We start from the raw sequence: 18633 nt of genomic DNA on the forward strand, positions 1-18633 counted from the left end.
TTCAAAAATCAACAAGCAGAAATAAATATTGAAAAATTATATCATGTAACTATTCATCATTATCATGTCAAGGTTTGATGAATGCACACACATTTCAGAAACGTGTGTAAATCATGGATATATTTGTGGAAATCATTTTGAGACAAATCTCTACCCATAGTTAATCATGGCAGATGACATGGCGTGACACCGTGAAAGCACGGTGTTTGTTTGATTATGTGGGGCGGAGGTAAGGCCGGATGGCTAATGGTACGAGTGGAGACAGGCTTGAGCAGAGACACATGAAATGTCGGGTGGATTTTGAGAGAATGAGGGAGCTTCAACTGAACAGAGGTGGGATATAAGACGTTAGTGATCGGAAAAGGACCAATGAAGCGTGGCGTGAGCTTCCGTGATTCGGTCTGGAGAGAAAGGTCACGGGAGGAAAGCCAGACCATCTGAGCCATCTTGTATACAGGCGTAGGGGAGCGATGAAGATCCGCCAACCGCTTGTTTCTTTCGGCTGACCGAGCCAGGGGAGCCCTGACGTCCTTCCAAATGTAGTTGGAGTTGGGGCCCACTGAAGTACTTCAGAGCGTGTGAAATTGGGCATGAAAAGCCGGTCTGGTGGTCCAGTCTTGGGATCCGGTTGGGTTCTCTGAGCCCTTTTGACCACTTGTTCTATCTCCCACGTGGTAGCCCCAACAAAGCAGGAAAGAGGAAGAAACTTGAGGTCGTCTGCACAAATATTGTTGTTACACATTTAACAGCTGAATGAGGTGCAAACACTCAAATGATCCTCACATTAGAGTACATTTTCCATTTGTAGCTGTGTTGGGTTATTCACATCTGGTTTTAGTGCATTGGTCCCATTACTAATCAAAATGCTAGAAAATACTTTGAGAGAGAGGTTCCACCAACCCAAGCCGTGATCGTATAGTGGTTAGTACTCTGCGTTGTGGCCGCAGCAACCCCGCTTCAAATCCGGGTCACGGCAGGAATGAAGCTCTGCAATTACTTGTTTTAGTGCTGCTGTTTGAAATTAGTGGGACAGTGAAAATCCTCCACAGGGGCTTGCAGAGGGCCCAATACTTTTGACTACGGATCAGAAGATTCTAGGTTCAACTCCTGGCTAGCTCGTTCACAGTTTTGCATGTGGTATTAAACCCAATTCAGAATGCTGTATTTGACACGTTCACCTTAAACGGCTGCGTTATGCTAACTCATGCAACACTGTCAACGTGGTCAGGTCTTTCCATGACAGTGTCAAACATAATGTAAAACCGTAATGTTAATAACTAAAAAAAACATGCTACATCATCATTCCATTACAACATGCTGGAAATTTTTTTACTTGAGTTCGTTGTCACATTTCTGTGGGGCCAATTATACATTACTCGTGCACTCACTGTAGTTGTCTCGCCACGCTGCACTATTTTCATATCTGTTGTTGACCAATACTGGCCACTCATGCCAGAGGAGCATCTGCTCCATTTGCACACTGATTGAGGAGTATCTGCAACATTTGCACAACCAACATTGTCCCAGATTATCGCACTACTCGTCACTTTAAACCGCATACACTCCTTGAAGTCTCGGCGCCCTTTGCACAATGGTCATTGCACCAGACTATTGCAATATTAGTCATTCGAACTGCTCTAAGTGCTAGAGGACTCTGCATCTTTTTGCACAATTGTAAAAAAAAAAAAAATTAATGTACCGGCATTACCAGATAACTAGCAACCCTTTACTGCTCAGTGACTATTTTTTTTGTCAATGTCTTTCTGTCTCCAAAGTGTTCTCTGTCAATTGACTGCCTGTTGTCATACTAAAGCGGCTCCAACTACCGGAGACAAATTCCTTGTGTGTTTTTTGGACATACTTGGCAAATAAAGATGATTCTGATATTATTCGTTGTGTTATAATTTACATATAATCATACATAACACAGGCGGCATGGTGGGCGACTGGTTAGAGCGTCAGCCTCACAGTTCTGAGGACCGGGTTCAATCCCCGGGCCCACCTGTGTGGAGTTTGCATGTTCTCCCGGTCCCTGCGTGGGTTTTCTCCTGGCACTCCGGTTTCCTCCCACATCCCAAAAACATGTATGAATTTGAGATTCTAAATTTCCCGTAGGTGTGACTGTGAGTGCGAATGGTTGTTTGTTTGTTTGTTTGTGCCCTGCGATTGGCTGGCAACCAGTTCAGGGTGTACCCTGCCTCCTGCCCGATGATAGCTGGGATAGGCTCCAGCACGCCCGCGACCCTTGTGAGGAGAAACGGCTCAGAAAATGGATGGATGAATAATACATAACACATAATAATATGTTGTGATAGTCGTGTGAAGATGTGTGCAAGAAGGACAGCAGAGAACGAGGAGGAACTTTGGGGAGCAGAAGGAGGATTTTTATTTTTTTTTTAGATTATTGATTGCACCATGATTTATGGTCCAAAACAGTGAAATGCACTTTTGTTTTGTTTTTTCCATCAGGTCACGTGAAACTTGCCTGCGGCTGGCAGCTCCCCTTAGCATGTGGTGGCCCAGTCCGCCTTCCGTCATAACTGCAGCAGCAGTTTCCATAGTGTAGTGGTTATCACGTTCACCTTACACCCGAAAGGTCCTCGGATTGAAACTGGGTGGCAACATCTTATCTCTCGAGCTGTTGTCTGTGGTTTTCCAGCCCCGTTATACGTCTCAACAGACGCAAAAGTCTGATTTTTCCGGTACGACTTCTCAGATGTTCCAAATTTCAGCGATATGGACACAAGGGAGACAGAGTTGTCCAAAATGTGGAGGAGAAATGCTGTCATTGTAGAGGACCACACGGGGTGACATTTGGGTGTGGATGCAAAGTAAGAAAGACGAAATCAGTCCGGTTAAAGTGGTCAATAAAATCAGTGATGAAAGCAGTGAAGAGGGTCCAAAATAAAAAACAGAGTGAGAATATTGGCATGCCAAAAGAAACTGTGATTCTCTGTATGGCGTACGTCATAAATTGTGTGGAAATTGCAGTAAAACAGAAAAAAGAAAGGATTGAAAGTCGTGTTAAGGCAGCAGAGAAGGATTTGGGAGTGAAAGAAAACCTGTCATGCATGAGGCCTGCAAGGATGTGGCACACAAATGGAGGTGGAACAGAAGCATCTGGGCAGAGGACCCAGATTTTTCAAATATCATGCTAATAATATAATGGAACGCTAGAGGTTTATTAGACAATGGACAAGAGTTTAAAGGATTCACAAAAGAACTTGAAAAGAAACCTGATGTTATCTGTGTCCAGGAAACAAGGCTTAAACAGCATTAGATTTTGTAATTAATGGATATGAAAGCATTAGAAGAGATAGAGCAGTGGAGGTGGATGAGCGATTTTTCTAAAACATATACAATATAGAATTATAAGGAAATATATAGAATTAGAATATGTAGTAATATAAATGGGTCACTGCGATTGGCTGCCAACCAGTTCAGGGTGTACCCCACCTCCTGCCCGATGACAGCTGGGATAGGCTCCAGCACGCCCGCGACCCTTGTGAGGAGAAGCGGCTCAGAAAATGGATGGATGGATGGATAAATGGGTCACTGATGGTGTAGTGGTACACTCGCCTGACTTTAGTGGGTTCAGTTCCCACTCAGCGACGGTGTGAATGTGAGTGTGAATGTGCCCTGTGACTGACTGGCGACCAGTTCAGGGTGTCGTCCGCCTTTCGCCCGAAGTCAGCTGGGATAGGCTCCAGCATCCCGCGACCCTAACCAGGATAAGCGGTGTTGAAAATGGCTGGATGGATAGTTATATAAATGGTTACAAAAGAAGGTTTAAAAATAATAAATTATAAGAATCCGTGTATGAAGCTTCCACTTCAATTATTGGATGAACTGGTTATGTATATGACAGGTAGGATGGTATGGTGTGGGGATTTTAATGCGCATAGTACATTACGGGATGGCAATAATGATAAGAACGGAGTGGTAGTGGAGGAAATAATAGAGATAAAAACCTGGTGTGTTTGAATGATGGGAGAGGAACAAAATGAATGAGACAGGATCAGAACAGCAATAGACCTGACAAACGTGTCAGATGATTTGGCTGGTTTGTGTGAGTGGGATGGAATTAAGAGAACAACTGTAGGAATTGACCATTATCCAGGTTTTAAACCTGACGCAACTCCTCTGTCACTTCCGGTTTAGCGTGATTTTATGTTTCAGCGTTATAAATCAAGCTACTTTGTCTCGTAAAGGGTCACTTTTTCGACGTATAAAATTTAGGAGAAAGAGACGACAAACTTTTTATCTGTCTTGTAAATCTAAAAGTTGCTCCAGGAATTTCGATGAGTTCTCGATAGCCAGAGGTCTTTTGTCGAACCCAAACACACGCAAATGATACAGGTAGTGAATTTTTATCGAAAATTTAATGAGCTCTATCAGGGGGAATCTAGAAAGAAACAAGGCAGGATAAAGTAAACGATGGACAAGCATTGGTAGGAAGAGGCTGAGGTTGTGATGTGAGGGTGGAATGAGCGTGAGGGTGGAATGAGCGTGTATTGACAATGCATATAGCTGGGGGTTCCTGTTCTTGTTCATCTAAACACAAATATGCACTAATCTGTACTTTCAGTAGACCACAAGCTGGACTTACTTTGCATGGAACAGAATTTATGCAGGCTGGTCGATTTCCCGGATGTTTGGCCCCAAAAAGAAGCACTTATGAAAAGATAAAATATTGATGTTTCCATTTGAGAAGTCATCACAATAGGAATTCATCAGCATTTCTCAAAATGTGTCAGGCATGCAAAAGCAGCAAACAAGTAGCACTCAGTGAATACAATATTTAAACCTTGCTCATGTACTGGTAATGAAAATGACATCCTCAACCTCATAAACTCAACTGGGGTTTGAGTTCTGACAATTTGTGAATAAGCAGGACCAGATCTTGGGACAGCAAAACTGCCCCAACAAGTAGCACTTACTACTGTGTTAACCATCCACGAACAGGGTGTGAGACGCATCTACAAACAACAAAAGATAAACAAAGAGGCAGGCCCAGACCATGTGTCTCTATCCTGCCTCGAAGTCTGCGCGGACCAGCTCGCTCCAGTCTTCACACAGATATTCAATAGATCTCTGGAACTGTGCGAAGTACCATCCTGTTTCAAACGTTCCACCATCATTCCAGTCCCCAAGAAAGCTACAATCTCGGGTTTAAATGACTACAGGCCTGTCGCTTTGACATCTGTGGTCATGAAGTCCTTTGAACGTCTCGTGCTGGACCACCTCAAGAGCGTCACAGGTCCCCTGCTGGAGCCCCTGCAGTTTGCCTACCGAGCGAACAGGTCTGCGGATGATGCAGTCAATATGGGACTGCACTTCATCCTAGAACACCTCGACAGTGCAGGGACCTATGCGAGGATAATGTTCGTGGACTTCAGCTCAGCATTCAACACCATCATCCGTGAACTCCTTTCATCCAAGCTTCTCCATCTGCCAGTGGATTTACAGCTTCCTGACGGGCAGGACACAGCAGGTGAGGCTGGGTCAGGCCACCTCATCCACACGCAGCATCAGCACTGGGGCGTGAGCGTGTATTGACAATGCATATAGCTGGGGGTTCCTGTTCTTGTCCATCTAAACACAAATATGCACTAATCTGTACTTTCAGTAGACCACAAGCTGGACTTACTTTGCATGGAACAGAATTTATGCAGGCTGGTCGATTTCCCGGATGTTTGGCTGGTCTGGTCTGCACGGGGAACAGGTGGATTTGGCGGAAAAGGAAGGGGGAAAAAGGAGAGCAGGAAAACATTTTATTCCCAGGCAGGGCGGCCGGAGCCCGTATGTCGCTATTCACAAGACGTTCGGAACACAAAAGGGTAGCTCGGAGCGCTGGCAGGATGCCCTGTGGTGGGGTAGGGTCCGATGTGTCCTCGCCACCTCATGGTGCGAGGTGGGGCTTCCTGGCTAAGCCAGTCTTCGGCAAGTTGGTCGAACGAGAGCCAGCAAACAAAGGGGGCTCCGGCTTTTATGGCCAGCTGCCAAAGGGGTGGCTTCCACCCACCCCCCAGACAGAAGGAACAAATGTCACTGTTGCTTAATGAGGAGCCACCAAACAGCGGGTTCCTCACCTTCTTGGTGATCAAGCCAGTGTCCCCCAAAAAAAGTCTTTGTTGATGAGACACTTCAGGCTGGCTGGGGGTGAAAGTTAATTAACTTAGCGTCCCAGTGAGAAACCAGTAGTCCGTTATCGCAGCTTTGATGAGCTACTTGGGACTGGCTGGTAATTCATTTAGTGTCCGTGTGCAAAGTTAAATCGAGCATACCCGTGGCCGTCTGTCTTGACGGGGGAGCGGAGACAGCGATGTAGCTCAGTCCTACATGTATAGAGCTCTAGACCAGGGGTGCCCAATACATCGATCGCGAGAGTGCTCAGGGGTGCCCAATACATCGATCACCAGAGTGCTGAGTCTCAGGGTGCATTCAATCAAATGTACACCAGAGTGCAGGTTCACTGAATGACACACCTCGTTTATTTGAGCTAACTCCTTTTATACACATCAGAAGGTTTCATTATGACTGTTCAGAAGGTTTTGATATTCAGCAGAAGGGCTAAACAGGGCTTGATATATCTGTTTAGCAGAAGGGCGGCACGGTGGCCGACTGGTTAGAGCGTCAGCCTCACAGTTCTGAGGAGCGGGGTTCAATCCCCGGTCCCGCCTGTGTGGAGTTTGCATGTTCTCCCCGTGCCTGCGTGGGTTTTCTCCGGGCACTCCGGTTTCCTCCCACATCCCAAAAACATGCATTAATTGGAGACTCTAAATTGCCCGCAGGTGTGAATGGGAGTGCGAATTGTTGTTTGTTTGCTTGTGCCCTGCGATTGGCTGGCAACCAGTTCAGGGTGTACCCCGCCTCCTGCCCGATGACAGCTGGGATAGGCTCCAGCACGCCCGCGACCCTAGTGAGGAGAAGCGGCTCAGAAAATGGATGGATGGATGTTTAGCAGAAGGTACCTCTGGCCTTGGGTGTTATCAGAAAAGGGGGAGTCATCCTAAAACCATGATTCCTCAGTAATCTAAACTCCTACATAGTCTCATGGATAACAAAACTTAATCATGTATTACCCTAGTGTTTTGGAAACGGAACTTAATTGTTAGATAATGGAACATAGCTTCATGAGTACAAAATAGAACAATCCAGCAATTCCCCTGTTTACATAGTGGAACTATGTAACACACACAAAGCAGTACTACTCTATGTGGAAGGCTATCAGAGGATATATAAACAATGTAGTCATGAGCTAAGCTTTCTTCATAAGGCAGCACTACTCTTGAGACAGGCCAAAAACCTCCCCATATATTGATTTGAGGAGGGAAAAAGAAAAGTCCCGAAGCATGCTAAGAGAAAAGAAACTGTATATTCTTAATCAATAATTCATCCATCTGGACACGACGTCTTCTTGTGTGAGCAGAACTTCAGGAGTCGGAGCTTCTTCAGAGGTTATCAACATCTGTGATTCCGGCTGGTTCTTATTCTTCTCCACCACTCCCGAGACCGTCTTGACACACACCGTCTTGACACACAGTGTCCTCGTACATGGAATAATACAGCATCCCAAAAGCAATAACAAAGTAACAGCAGTAACAATAGCAATTATGAATGTAATTACAAGGTGTTTTCATTTTCCAAACCACGCCGTAGCCCAATCTTCCAGGGGGTTGGAAATGCCTGTTGAATCTGCCATTTCAGCAGCCAAAGTTTGTAACCCATGTAGGGCTCTCGTTACTTTTCCATCTGGGGCTGTGTTGTTGAATAAATGTACAACATTGTGGACCAAACATTGCACAAACACCATTCTTTTTGGCAAGGATCATGCCAAGGGCCATGCGGTTTTTAATTGCCATTAGGGAAGTGGGGGCCAATTGTTCAGCTTAGCCTTCAATGGCATCACTGGTTAAGTTTACTGCTCTTTGCAAATGGTAATAAACAAAGTTGATCCTATATATATGCCAAATCACCGAAAGATCTTTTGCTCAATACTGTGATATTTCCCCATGTAGTGACATCTATGATATTATGACAAAATGGAAATACCCCCACATATTCAGTTTTGTTCTGGTTAATTCTGTCATGCTTTAAACAAGTGTAATTTCCTTCTGCATAATGGGGCCATGAGTGGGACTGTACTTCTAGGTAATATTGGCCACATATTCTCATACTTAGCGCATCGAGAGCTAACATTATGGTTTTGTATATTTCAATCATGCAATTTAGTGAATCAATGATGAATATACAGTGGGTCGTGCAGCCGCACACATTATACAATCCCCAAAATTGCCAAATCGGGCCGTTTCTTGTAAGTAGGCTATCCACAGGTTTTGTTGTGTGTATCCTGTGGTAAAGCTAATGCAGCCCTATGGGGGGCACAAGTCAGTGCAAACTGTAGGCCGGTCCCAAGCCCGGATAAATGCAGAGGGTTGCGTCAGGAAGGGCATCCATCCATCCATCCATTTTCTGAGCCGCTTCTCCTCACTAGGGTCGCGGGCGTGCTGGAGCCTATCCCAGCTGTCATCGGGCAGGAGGCGGGGTACACCCTGAACTGGTTGCCAGCCAATCGCAGGGCACATCGAAACAAACAACCATTCGCACTCACAGTCATGCCTACGGGCAATTTAGAGTCTCCAATTAATGCATGTTTTTGGGATGTGGGAGGAAACCGGAGTGCCCGGAGAAAACCCACGCAGGCACGGGGAGAACATGCAAACTCCACACAGGCGGGGACGGGGATTGAACCCCGCACCTCAGAACTGTGAGGCTGACGCTCTAACCAGTCGGCCACCGTGCCGCCGTCAGGAAGGGCATCCGGCTTAAAACCTTGCCAAACAAATATGAGCGTTCATCCAAAGAATTCCATACCGGATCGGTCGTGGCCCGGGTTAACAACGTCCGCCACCGGCGCCGTCAACCTGCAGGGCGCTGTTGGAAATTCAGCTACTGTGGGTCGAAGTCGACGTCAAAGAAGAAGAAGAAGAGGTGGAAAGCGGGTTCTTCGGCAGAAAGAGAAGAGGAAACCACAGAGCCTAGAACTGAATGTGGGGACTTTGAATGTTGGGACTATGACAGGAAAATCTCGGGAGTTGGTTGACATGATGATTAGCAGAAAGGTTGATATATTGTGTGTCCAGGAGACCAGGTGGAAAGGCAGTAAGGCTAGAAGTTTAGGGGCAGGGTTTAAATTATTTTACCATGGTGTAGAAGGGAAGATAAATGGAGTCGGGGTTATTTTAAAAGAAGAGTTGGCTAAGAATGTCTTGGAGGTGAAAAGAGTATCAGATCGAGTGATGAGGCTGAAATTTGAAATTGAGGGTGTTATGTGTAATGTGATTAGTGGCTATGCCCCACAGGTAGGATGTGACCTAGAGGTGAAAGAGAAATTCTGGAAGGAGCTAGATGATGTAGTTCTGAGCATCCCAGACAGAGAGAGAGTCGTAATTGGTGCAGATTGTAATGGACATGTTGGTGAAGGTAATAGGGGTGATGAAGAAGTGATGGGTAAGTACGGCATCCAGGAAAGGAACTTGGAGGGACAGATGGTGGTAGACTTTGCAACAAGGATGAAAATGGCTGTAGTGAACACTTTTTTCCAGAAGAGGCACGAACATAGGGTGACTTACAAGAGCGGAGGTAGAAGCACACAGGTGGATTACATCTTGTGCAGACGATGTAATCTGAAGGAGGTTACCAACTGTAAGGTAGTGGTAGGGGAGAGTGTGGCTAGACAGCATAGGATGGTGGTGTGTAAGATGACTCTGATGGTGGGGAGGAAAATTAGGAAGACAAAGGCAGAGAAGAGAACCATGTGGTGGAAGCTGAGACAGGACGAGTGTTGTGCAGCTTTTCGGGAAGAGGTGATACAGGCTGTCGGTGGACGGGAAGAGCTTCCAGAAGACTGGACCACTGCAGCCAAGGTGATCAGAGAAGCAGGCAGGAGAGTACTTGGTGTATCTTCTGGCAGGAAAGGAGAGAAGGAGACTTGGTGGTGGAACCTCACAGTACAGGAAATCATACAAGGAAAACGGTTAGCTAAGAAGAAGTGGGACACTGAGAGGACCGAGGAGAGGCGAAAGGAATACATTGAGATGCGACACAGGGCAAAGGTAGAGGTGGCAAAGGCAAAACAAGAGGCATATGATGACATGTATGGCAGGTTGGACACTAAAGAAGGAGAAAAGGATCTATACAGGCTGGCCAGACAGAGGGATAGAGATGGGAAGGATGTGCAGCAGGTTAGGGTGATTAAGGATAGAGATGGAAATATGTTGACTGGTGCCAGCAGTGTGCTAGGTAGATGGAAAGAATACTTCGAGGAGTTGATGAATGAGGAAAATGATAGAGAAGGGAGAGTAGAAGAGGCAAGTGTGGTGGACCAGGAAGTGGCAATGATTAGTAAGGGGGAAGTTAGAAAGGCATTAAAGAGAATGAAAAATGGAAAGGCAGTTGGTCCTGATGACATTCCTGTGGAGGTATGGAAGCATCTAGGAGAGGTGGCTGTGGAGTTTTTGACCAGCTTGTTCAATAGAATTCTAGTGCGAGAGAAGATGCCTGAGGAATGGAGGAAAAGTGTACTGGTGCCCATTTTTAAGAACAAAGGTGATGTGCAGAGCTGTGGCAACTATAGAGGAATAAAGTTGATGAGCCACACAATGAAGTTATGGGAAAGAGTAGTGGAGGCTAGACTCAGGACAGAAGTGAGTATTTGCGAGCAACAGTATGGTTTCATGCCTAGAAAGAGTACCACAGATGCATTATTTGCCTTGAGGATGTTGATGGAAAAGTACAGAGAAGGTCAGAAGGAGCTACATTGTGTCTTTGTAGATCTAGAGAAAGCCTATGACAGAGTACCCAGAGAGGAACTGTGGTACTGCATGCGGAAGTCTGGAGTGGCAGAGAAGTATGTTAGAATAATACAGGACATGTACGAGGGCAGCAGAACAGCGGTGAGGTGTGCTGTCGGTGTGACTGAAGAATTTAAGGTGGATGTGGGACTGCATCAGGGATCAGCCCTGAGCCCCTTCCTTTTTGCAGTGGTGATGGATAGGCTGACAGATGAGGTTAGACTGGAATCCCCGTGGACCATGATGTTTGCAGATGACATTGTGATCTGCAGTGAAAGCAGGGAGCAGCTGGAGGAACAGTTAGAAAGATGGAGGCATGCACTGGAAAGCAGAGGAATGAAGATTAGCCGAAGTAAAACAGAATATATGTGCATGAATGAGAGGGGTGGTGGGGGGAAAATGAGGCTACAGGGAGAAGAGATGGCAAGGGTAGAGGACTTTAAATACTTGGGGTCAACCGTCCAGAGCAATGGTGAGTGTGGTCAGGAAGTGAAGAAACGGGTCCAAGCAGGTTGGAACGGGTGGAGGAAGGTGTCAGGTGTGTTATGTGACAGAAGAGTCTCTGCTAGGATGAAGGGCAAAGTTTATATAACAGTGGTGAGGCCAGCCATGATGTATGGATTAGAGACAGTGGCACTGAAGAGAAAACAGGAAGCAGAGCTGGAGGTGGCGGAAATGAAGATGTTGAGGTTCGCTCTCGGAGTGACCATGTTGGATAAAATTAGAAATGAGCTCATCAGAGGGACAGCCAAGGTTCGATGTTTTGGAGACAAAGTTAGAGAGAGCAGACTTCAATGGTTTGGACACGTCCAGAGGAGAGAGAGTGAGTATATTGGTAGAAGGATGATGAGGAGGGAGCTGCCAGGCAAGAGAGCTAGAGGAAGACCAAAGAGAAGGTTGATGGATGTCGTGAGGGAAGACATGATGGCAGTTGGTGTTCGAGAGGAGGATGCAGGAGATAGGCTCTCATGGAAAAGGATGACGCGCTGTGGCGACCCCTAACGGGACAAGCCGAAAGGAAAAGAAGAAGAAGAAGATCCTGTGGCTAAAGCTCAAATTTGTGACTATATGGCAAATTCTGCACGCATCGGGTCTGTACCGTCTGGTCGAAACATAAGTAGATGTCTGTTCCTCTATATGAACTGTTATAGCCTCCACAGTCAAAAACTTCGCATAAGTCGAAAACATAAGCATTGTATGTTCCTTTCTTTGTGATTAATTGTAATTTGGAATGGTATTCCACATTTGCTTGGTTCCCTTTCTCCTGCAACATGAATTGTTGGTCTACTAAATTCCTCCTGTTTGCCGAATGCAACTTGAGGCAATAAATACAACACTAATGAAACAATCAAAGAAAGGAACATACAATGCTTATGTTTTCGACTTATGCGAAGTTTTTGACTGTGGAGGCTATAACAGTTCATATAGCGGAACAGACATCTACTTATGTTTCGACCAGACGGTACAGACCCGATGCGTGCAGAATTTGCCATATGGTCACAAATTTGAGCTTTAGCCACAGGATACACACAACAAAACCTGTGGATAGCCTACTTACAAGAAACATAAGTAGATGTCTGTTCCTCTATATGAACTGTTATAGCCTCCACAGTCAAAAACTTCGAATAAGTCGAAAACATAAGCATTGTATGTTCCTTTCTTTGTGATTAATTGTAATTTGGAATGGTATTCCACATTTGCTTGGTTCCCTTTCTCCTGCTACATGAATTGTTGGTCTACTAAATTCCTCCTGTTTGCCGAATGCAACTTGAGGCAATAAATACAACACTAATGAAACAATCAAAGTGGTTTGGCAACACGACATTGTGACCTGTGTAACCAGGATAGTCCCTTTTCCTTCAAGTTGGTAGGCGTGTGAAGTCCTCGCAGTCACGGTGAACGGTCCCGTCCACCTTGGTTCAGGCCACTTCCTCTTCATCACTCGAAGCCAAACAGATGCAGGTGGATTATCGCCGTCCGACTGGATGCCTGCAAAGCTGGACAGAACACTTCTTAATTGATGAAAGTAAGACAGTCGCGACAAGGAAGAAAGTGAATCATAAGAGGACCCAGAACCTGGACCAGGAAAAGAAAAAGAAAAGCCATGGTATATTTCAAAAGGGCTGAGTTTGTGTGTACTATTTACAGATTCTCTGATGGACATGAGCACAATTGGGAGAGCTCTCAACCATGACATATTTGACTGTGCACAGCATTTAGCCAATTTTTGTTTTAAAGTTGCATTCATATGTTCAACAACTCATTTCGTTCACTACTAGTTCAATTACAGCCCATCCAGCCACTAGTTCCCCATTGTTTTTCCTATAACAACAACCATCTGTAAACAACTTTCTCCCTCCCTTCAACGGTTCTGACAATAAATCTGAACGACATGCTTTGTCTTTTCTAGCCTTCTCCTCACACCAATTTATTCCTTCAGTTATGTCGGCCATGTTAGTATTGACAGGTGTAAACTGAATATGCGGTTGTTCTAACAATTATATTTTTTTCATTTTTTGCTTGTTTGAAAAGGTAAATAGTCGTGAGTTGATGAAAGCGGTTGTGGAGTGTGTGGTGTGTACGCAGAGCGGGTGCATAAGCACCACATGTGCGCATTTTTCCATAAGAACCGCAGCTGCTGCTGCATACCTCTCGCAGTCAGATGCACGTGCTACTATTGGTTCTGACAAAACACTCGTGTGTCGTAGCACCTTTCTTTCGCCCCGTATTAGTTGGTACAATACTGCAGCGGCAGTATGAGTTTTGTTAGAGATGTCCAAATGAAACGGTAGTTTATAGTTAGGAAGTGCCAAAGCAATGGCTTGACTTAATTCTTGTTTAATTTGTATGAAGAGTTCTTTCTCATCATGTGTCCAATTGAGTTTAGCCGACAGATTTCTTAATCCTTCTCGTTTAAGTGCCAATGAAATGTGAGGCGCGGAAAATGGCATTTTAAACCAAGGCAATAAATCCGATGTCAGTTCAACCACTGCCCCAACACCCTCTTGTCCCACCACTATTCTATCAGTTGGTAAAATACCATGAGTGTCTGATAGTTTTCAAAAATTCTTGTTGATAAATCAAATCATGTTCTCTATCATCGAACAAGGTACAATGTGGAGGGTCAGGGGGTGGCACGAATGGCCCCAAGGACACAATCCACGTCTTCCACTCCGCAAATGCCTGCAGCACGCTGTTATTTGACACGTCGAGCAGGAGTCACAGTTTTTTGTTGGACACATGCCAGCACATGTGTACGCAGGTCTCCTTTGACCGGCAGCAGGGTTCCATCTGGAAACACAATGTCAAGTCTGTGTACTACACAGACAATGGCAGCATTATATTTTTGTAAAATGTCTCTTTGGCTCATTTCCCCTGCCTCGTCCTGTTGTTTCACTGCGTCCTCTGGGCAGCAGGTTGGGACAACAGTTGGCAGTGTGTCCCTCTTGTCCACAGGCGTAACAACTGTAGTTACTCTGTGCTTCAGCAGGGCCTCGACAGAAGAAGAAGAAGAATCATCTTTTATTGTCATGAACATGCATGCATGCACGCACACGAAATTTGTTCTCTGCATTTAACCCATCACAGTGAACACATACACATGTTAGTGGAACACACTGGAGTAGGGGGCAGCTGAAGCGCCCGGGGAGGATTTCGGGGTATCAGTGTCTTGCTCAAGGACACCACAGCCATGAGTCCGGGGGATGTTGGCGGATGGTCCAGTCGGGGTTTTGAACCTAGGTCCCCCACGGTGGCAGGCGATGATCTTAACCATTGTGCAACGTGTCCAGTTTTTCCACATGCAAAGAATCTTATGGAGTTCGCGCCGCGGGAGTGACCCCTGAAACCTCCTCTGACCCCCCTCTAGTCTGCTGGTGTAGTAGCAAAGTGGCCCACATCGGGTCCTGCGACATTCGTTGAGGTGCCATGACAGGTAGTGCCTGGTTTTTTTCTTTTTGATACATTTTCTCTGGCAGCGCCTCGTTGGAGTTTGAGCAAGGTTTTCTGCATTTGTTCTATCTCACTGTTTTCAGAAGTCTTTTTGTCTGTCCATCTTTTCATAAAGTGAAGTCCTGTTAGTTCTGGGTAGAGTAAGGAAGTTTGTGGTGCCTGCAGATATGGTGGGGTTTTTTATTTTTCAATTTCATCCTCCTTTCTTTCTGTTTTTTCCTTTTGCCATAATCATGGCATCATCTTTTGGTTCAATCATCCCCACCGATGCAACTACATTCATCACAGTAAACTAATCTAAAATCAACGATTTTAGAGTTTACTGCGGATTTCTTAAAGGCGGACGTTTTTTTTTTTTTTTTTTTAAAGTTTTATTTCTACAACTAGTCTGTCTTTTAGACGGTGTAACTCAGGAAGCAAAGGCTCAGTCTTTCTGATTTGTCCTTCTTCCTCTTTTTTATCAAACCACTTACTTATTTTCTTTATTTCTACATACCTTAGTCCCGTATAGTGTAACAGTAACTTTGTGAATTGCCACCTATTCCATCCTTTTCCCCCTTCGTGACCTGAATCTCCCAATGCTGATTTTAAATCTACATTCTGTGTACCTTCCTAAAGGCTTCCTGTGAACAAATGTTGAAAATTCGCACTCATGCTTAAACACTTGGAGCAATAATGTCCAATGTTTTTGTAATGTGCATATCAAACAAGCTAATGATTGATTGAAATAGACTGTGAAGAAACTTTGACTCTTTGGGGTAAAATGGAAAATATGTGATCCAGAATAAAATCGATGTATATTTTGCAATGTAATGTATTATGTAACTATATCACACTGTACAGTTTGTCCTCTATGTATTTGTATTTGCTTTTATTTTGGTTTGTTTTACTGTTGTCTGCTCCCAGGTCAGCCTTGGAAATTAGAATCTGTTCTCAGTTGTCTGTATAAATAAAGTTATCCATCCATCCATCCATTTTCTGAGCCGCTTCTCCTCACTAGGGTCGCGGGCGTGCTGGAGCCTATCCCAGCTGTCATCGGGCAGGAGGCGGGGTACACCCTGAACTGGTTGCCAGCCAATCGCAGGGCACATAGAAACTAACAACCATTCGCACTCACAGTCATGCCTACGGGCAATTTAGAGTCTCCAATTAATGCATGTTTTTGGGATGTGGGAGGAAACCGGAGTGCCCGGAGAAAACCCACGCAGGCACGGGGAGAACATGCAAACTCCACACAGGCGGGGACGGGGATTGAACCCCGCATCTCAGAACTGTGAGGCTGACGCTCTAACCAGTCGGCCACCGTGCCGCCTAAATAAAGTTATATTCAAATAAAAATAATACTGGATACCTTTCAAAAAGTGATAGTAACGTAAGGAGCTTCAAAGATTATGACAAAGCAGTTGGCCATATCAGGAGTCAGGAACGAGCTGACCACATGTCGGCGTTAGAAGAAGCCAAGGTGTCCCTTCAGATTTACTCGGCTACTTGCCGCATTTGTAGCTCGATACTATATATTGCTTGTTTGCCAATAAAGTTATCTTTTGTCAACAAGCTTGTATCAGCAGTCTCCTTCAAAATCATCTGTAACATTCGGGAGTAAGACAGGTTTGTCGTGAGGCTGTCCACCGGAAGGGACATGATTTATGTTGACTCCTGCCTGGCAGACGAGAAGTTCGTTCAACATCCAAGAGGGTACGGAGAGTGATAATGCCATACTGCGTACCAAAATACTGCAAGATTTTGACCAGAAACAACCCATGGGGTGCCCACATATTGTTCCATGAAAGGAGTACCGTACTGAGGGAAGTAATGGCTCACTAATTGCTGTTGAGCTCCTGGCAAGGACAATCAAGCCCGTGAAGATAGTGAGGATATTACCGGTGAAGACTCTAAAAAAATATTAGTCAACCTCTGTTGTCTGAAGCGAGCAGATAGGAGAGGGTGGGGGGATGCAACGTATGTTTTATAAAATATTAGTCGCGGACCTATTATTACACTTCACGAACTGGCCGTGCTAATTATCTTGGAGTAATGGAATACGTATATATATTGTGCTGTTTCTGTAAGGCAGTGATTTCAAACATTTTTGTCGCGGACCACATTGAAGATACGGCTTTCCTCAGAAGGCCATTATGATTGTAAAACCATATCAATGTTTAATCGCCTCATCATATTATTACACATAGACAACAAATTGATGGATAACTAGTTTTGAAATCAGAGGTCAAGGATAATTGTTTGTTCAACTATTGTTCAAGGAACTGTAAAAGGGGTTTGGAGGCAAAACATGCTTACAATAGTTCATTACTATTTATTACGTATGAATATAATACAAAAATTTGGAACAGATTTTAGCAAAAATCATGGAAGTTGAGGCACATGATTTGCTTTGGAAACAAGGATGATGGGCTTTTTTGTTTTCCCGAAAAGAAGAGCCCCACCAAAAGATTTGATTCCCGACGGGGAGAAGGTTTTTGTCGAAGTTGTTTTTCAAGGCAGATTAATTTAAAAAATAATAACAATATTAAACAGGCCTTGCTCATACAAAGTTTTGACCCAGGAACCTTTCACACATGAGGTGCACATGCACATCCCAAAGCTACGGTATCTTCCATTACAGAACATCACCAGTACACCACATACAACAGCTCCCTGACAAGCAAGGAAGACAACACACAAGCTGTTTCCACCCGGTCTCAAACCAGGGACCTTTCGCGTGTTAGGCGAACGTGATAACCACTACACTATGGAAACCGTGGTGGCTGTAGTACCCAAAAGCGGACATGGAGTTATTAACAGACCAGCCCACCAAGTTTCCAACTCAAGCAGAATTTAATATTTACAAATGATAAGCCATAATGGAGTATATTTAAGCATTACTGAAGTCTGAATTCTTTTGAGAGTGTTTTGAGCAGTTATCAAGCCAACCATCTTTTCTTTGTATTTCTACATCAATGGAATTCCTACGGCCATTTGTGCGTTTATTCGTGCTATCCTTGTCTTTTCGGACCCTAGCCTGTCTTTGTTTTACAACAGGGGTTGGGGTCTTCAAAGAAGTCTGTTTTGTGTTTTACGAGATAAGTGTTCGGCTGCGTTAATTCCAGGCTAAAATAATCCAACCTTAACAACTGGCGTCCAGGAGTTTTGGGGAGTTTTTTTTTCTTGTTCTGGCTTTGTCAGCAGCTGCTATGACACTAAAGCTTGTTCGAGAAATCTGATGGGCCCAAAAGCCACCGTGTCTCAAACTCTTCATTCATTCCTGCCCGACGGAAGCCGGTGTTCTCCGGGGTGACCGACGGATCCATCCATCCATCCATTTTCTTAGCCACTTCTCCTCACTAGGGTTGCGGGTGTGCTGGAGACTATCCCAGCTATCTTCGGGCAGGAGGCGGGGTACATCCCGAACCGGTTGCCAGCTAATCGCAGGGCACAAATAAACAAACAACCATTGGCACTCACATTCACCCCTATGGACAACTTAGAGTCTTCAATTAACCTACCACGCATGTTTTTGGGATGTGGGAGGAAACCGGAGACCCCGGAGAAAACCCACGCAGGCACGGGGAGAACATGCAAACTCCAGTTGAACCCTGGTCCTCAGAACTGTGAGGCAGATGCTCTAACCAGTCGTCCGTGTCGCCACATTATGACGTACCATTTGTAAATATTCAATTCTGCTTGTGAGTTGGTTACTTGGTGGGCTGTCTGTCAATGACTCCATGTCCGCCTTTGGGTACTACTGCCACAACTGTTTCCGTAGTGTAGTGGTTATCACGTTTGCCTCACACGCAAAAGGTCCCCGGTTCGAGACCGGGTGGAAACA

General features: G+C 45.0%; 2 non-coding genes across 2 annotated transcripts; one reads left to right on the forward strand and one right to left on the reverse strand.

Moving 5' to 3' along the window:
* Nucleotides 1-17491: 17491 nt before the first annotated feature.
* On the reverse strand, nucleotides 17492-17564 carry trnav-aac (transfer RNA valine (anticodon AAC)). Its single transcript has one exon. It is a non-coding gene; the product is annotated as a tRNA-Val (tRNA).
* A 996-nt stretch (nucleotides 17565-18560) lies between these two features.
* On the forward strand, nucleotides 18561-18633 carry trnav-cac (transfer RNA valine (anticodon CAC)). Its single transcript has one exon. It is a non-coding gene; the product is annotated as a tRNA-Val (tRNA).

Source organism: Phyllopteryx taeniolatus, unplaced genomic scaffold (assembly GCF_024500385.1).
Source record: "Phyllopteryx taeniolatus isolate TA_2022b unplaced genomic scaffold, UOR_Ptae_1.2 contig_59, whole genome shotgun sequence".
NCBI classification, from domain to species: domain Eukaryota; kingdom Metazoa; phylum Chordata; class Actinopteri; order Syngnathiformes; family Syngnathidae; genus Phyllopteryx; species Phyllopteryx taeniolatus.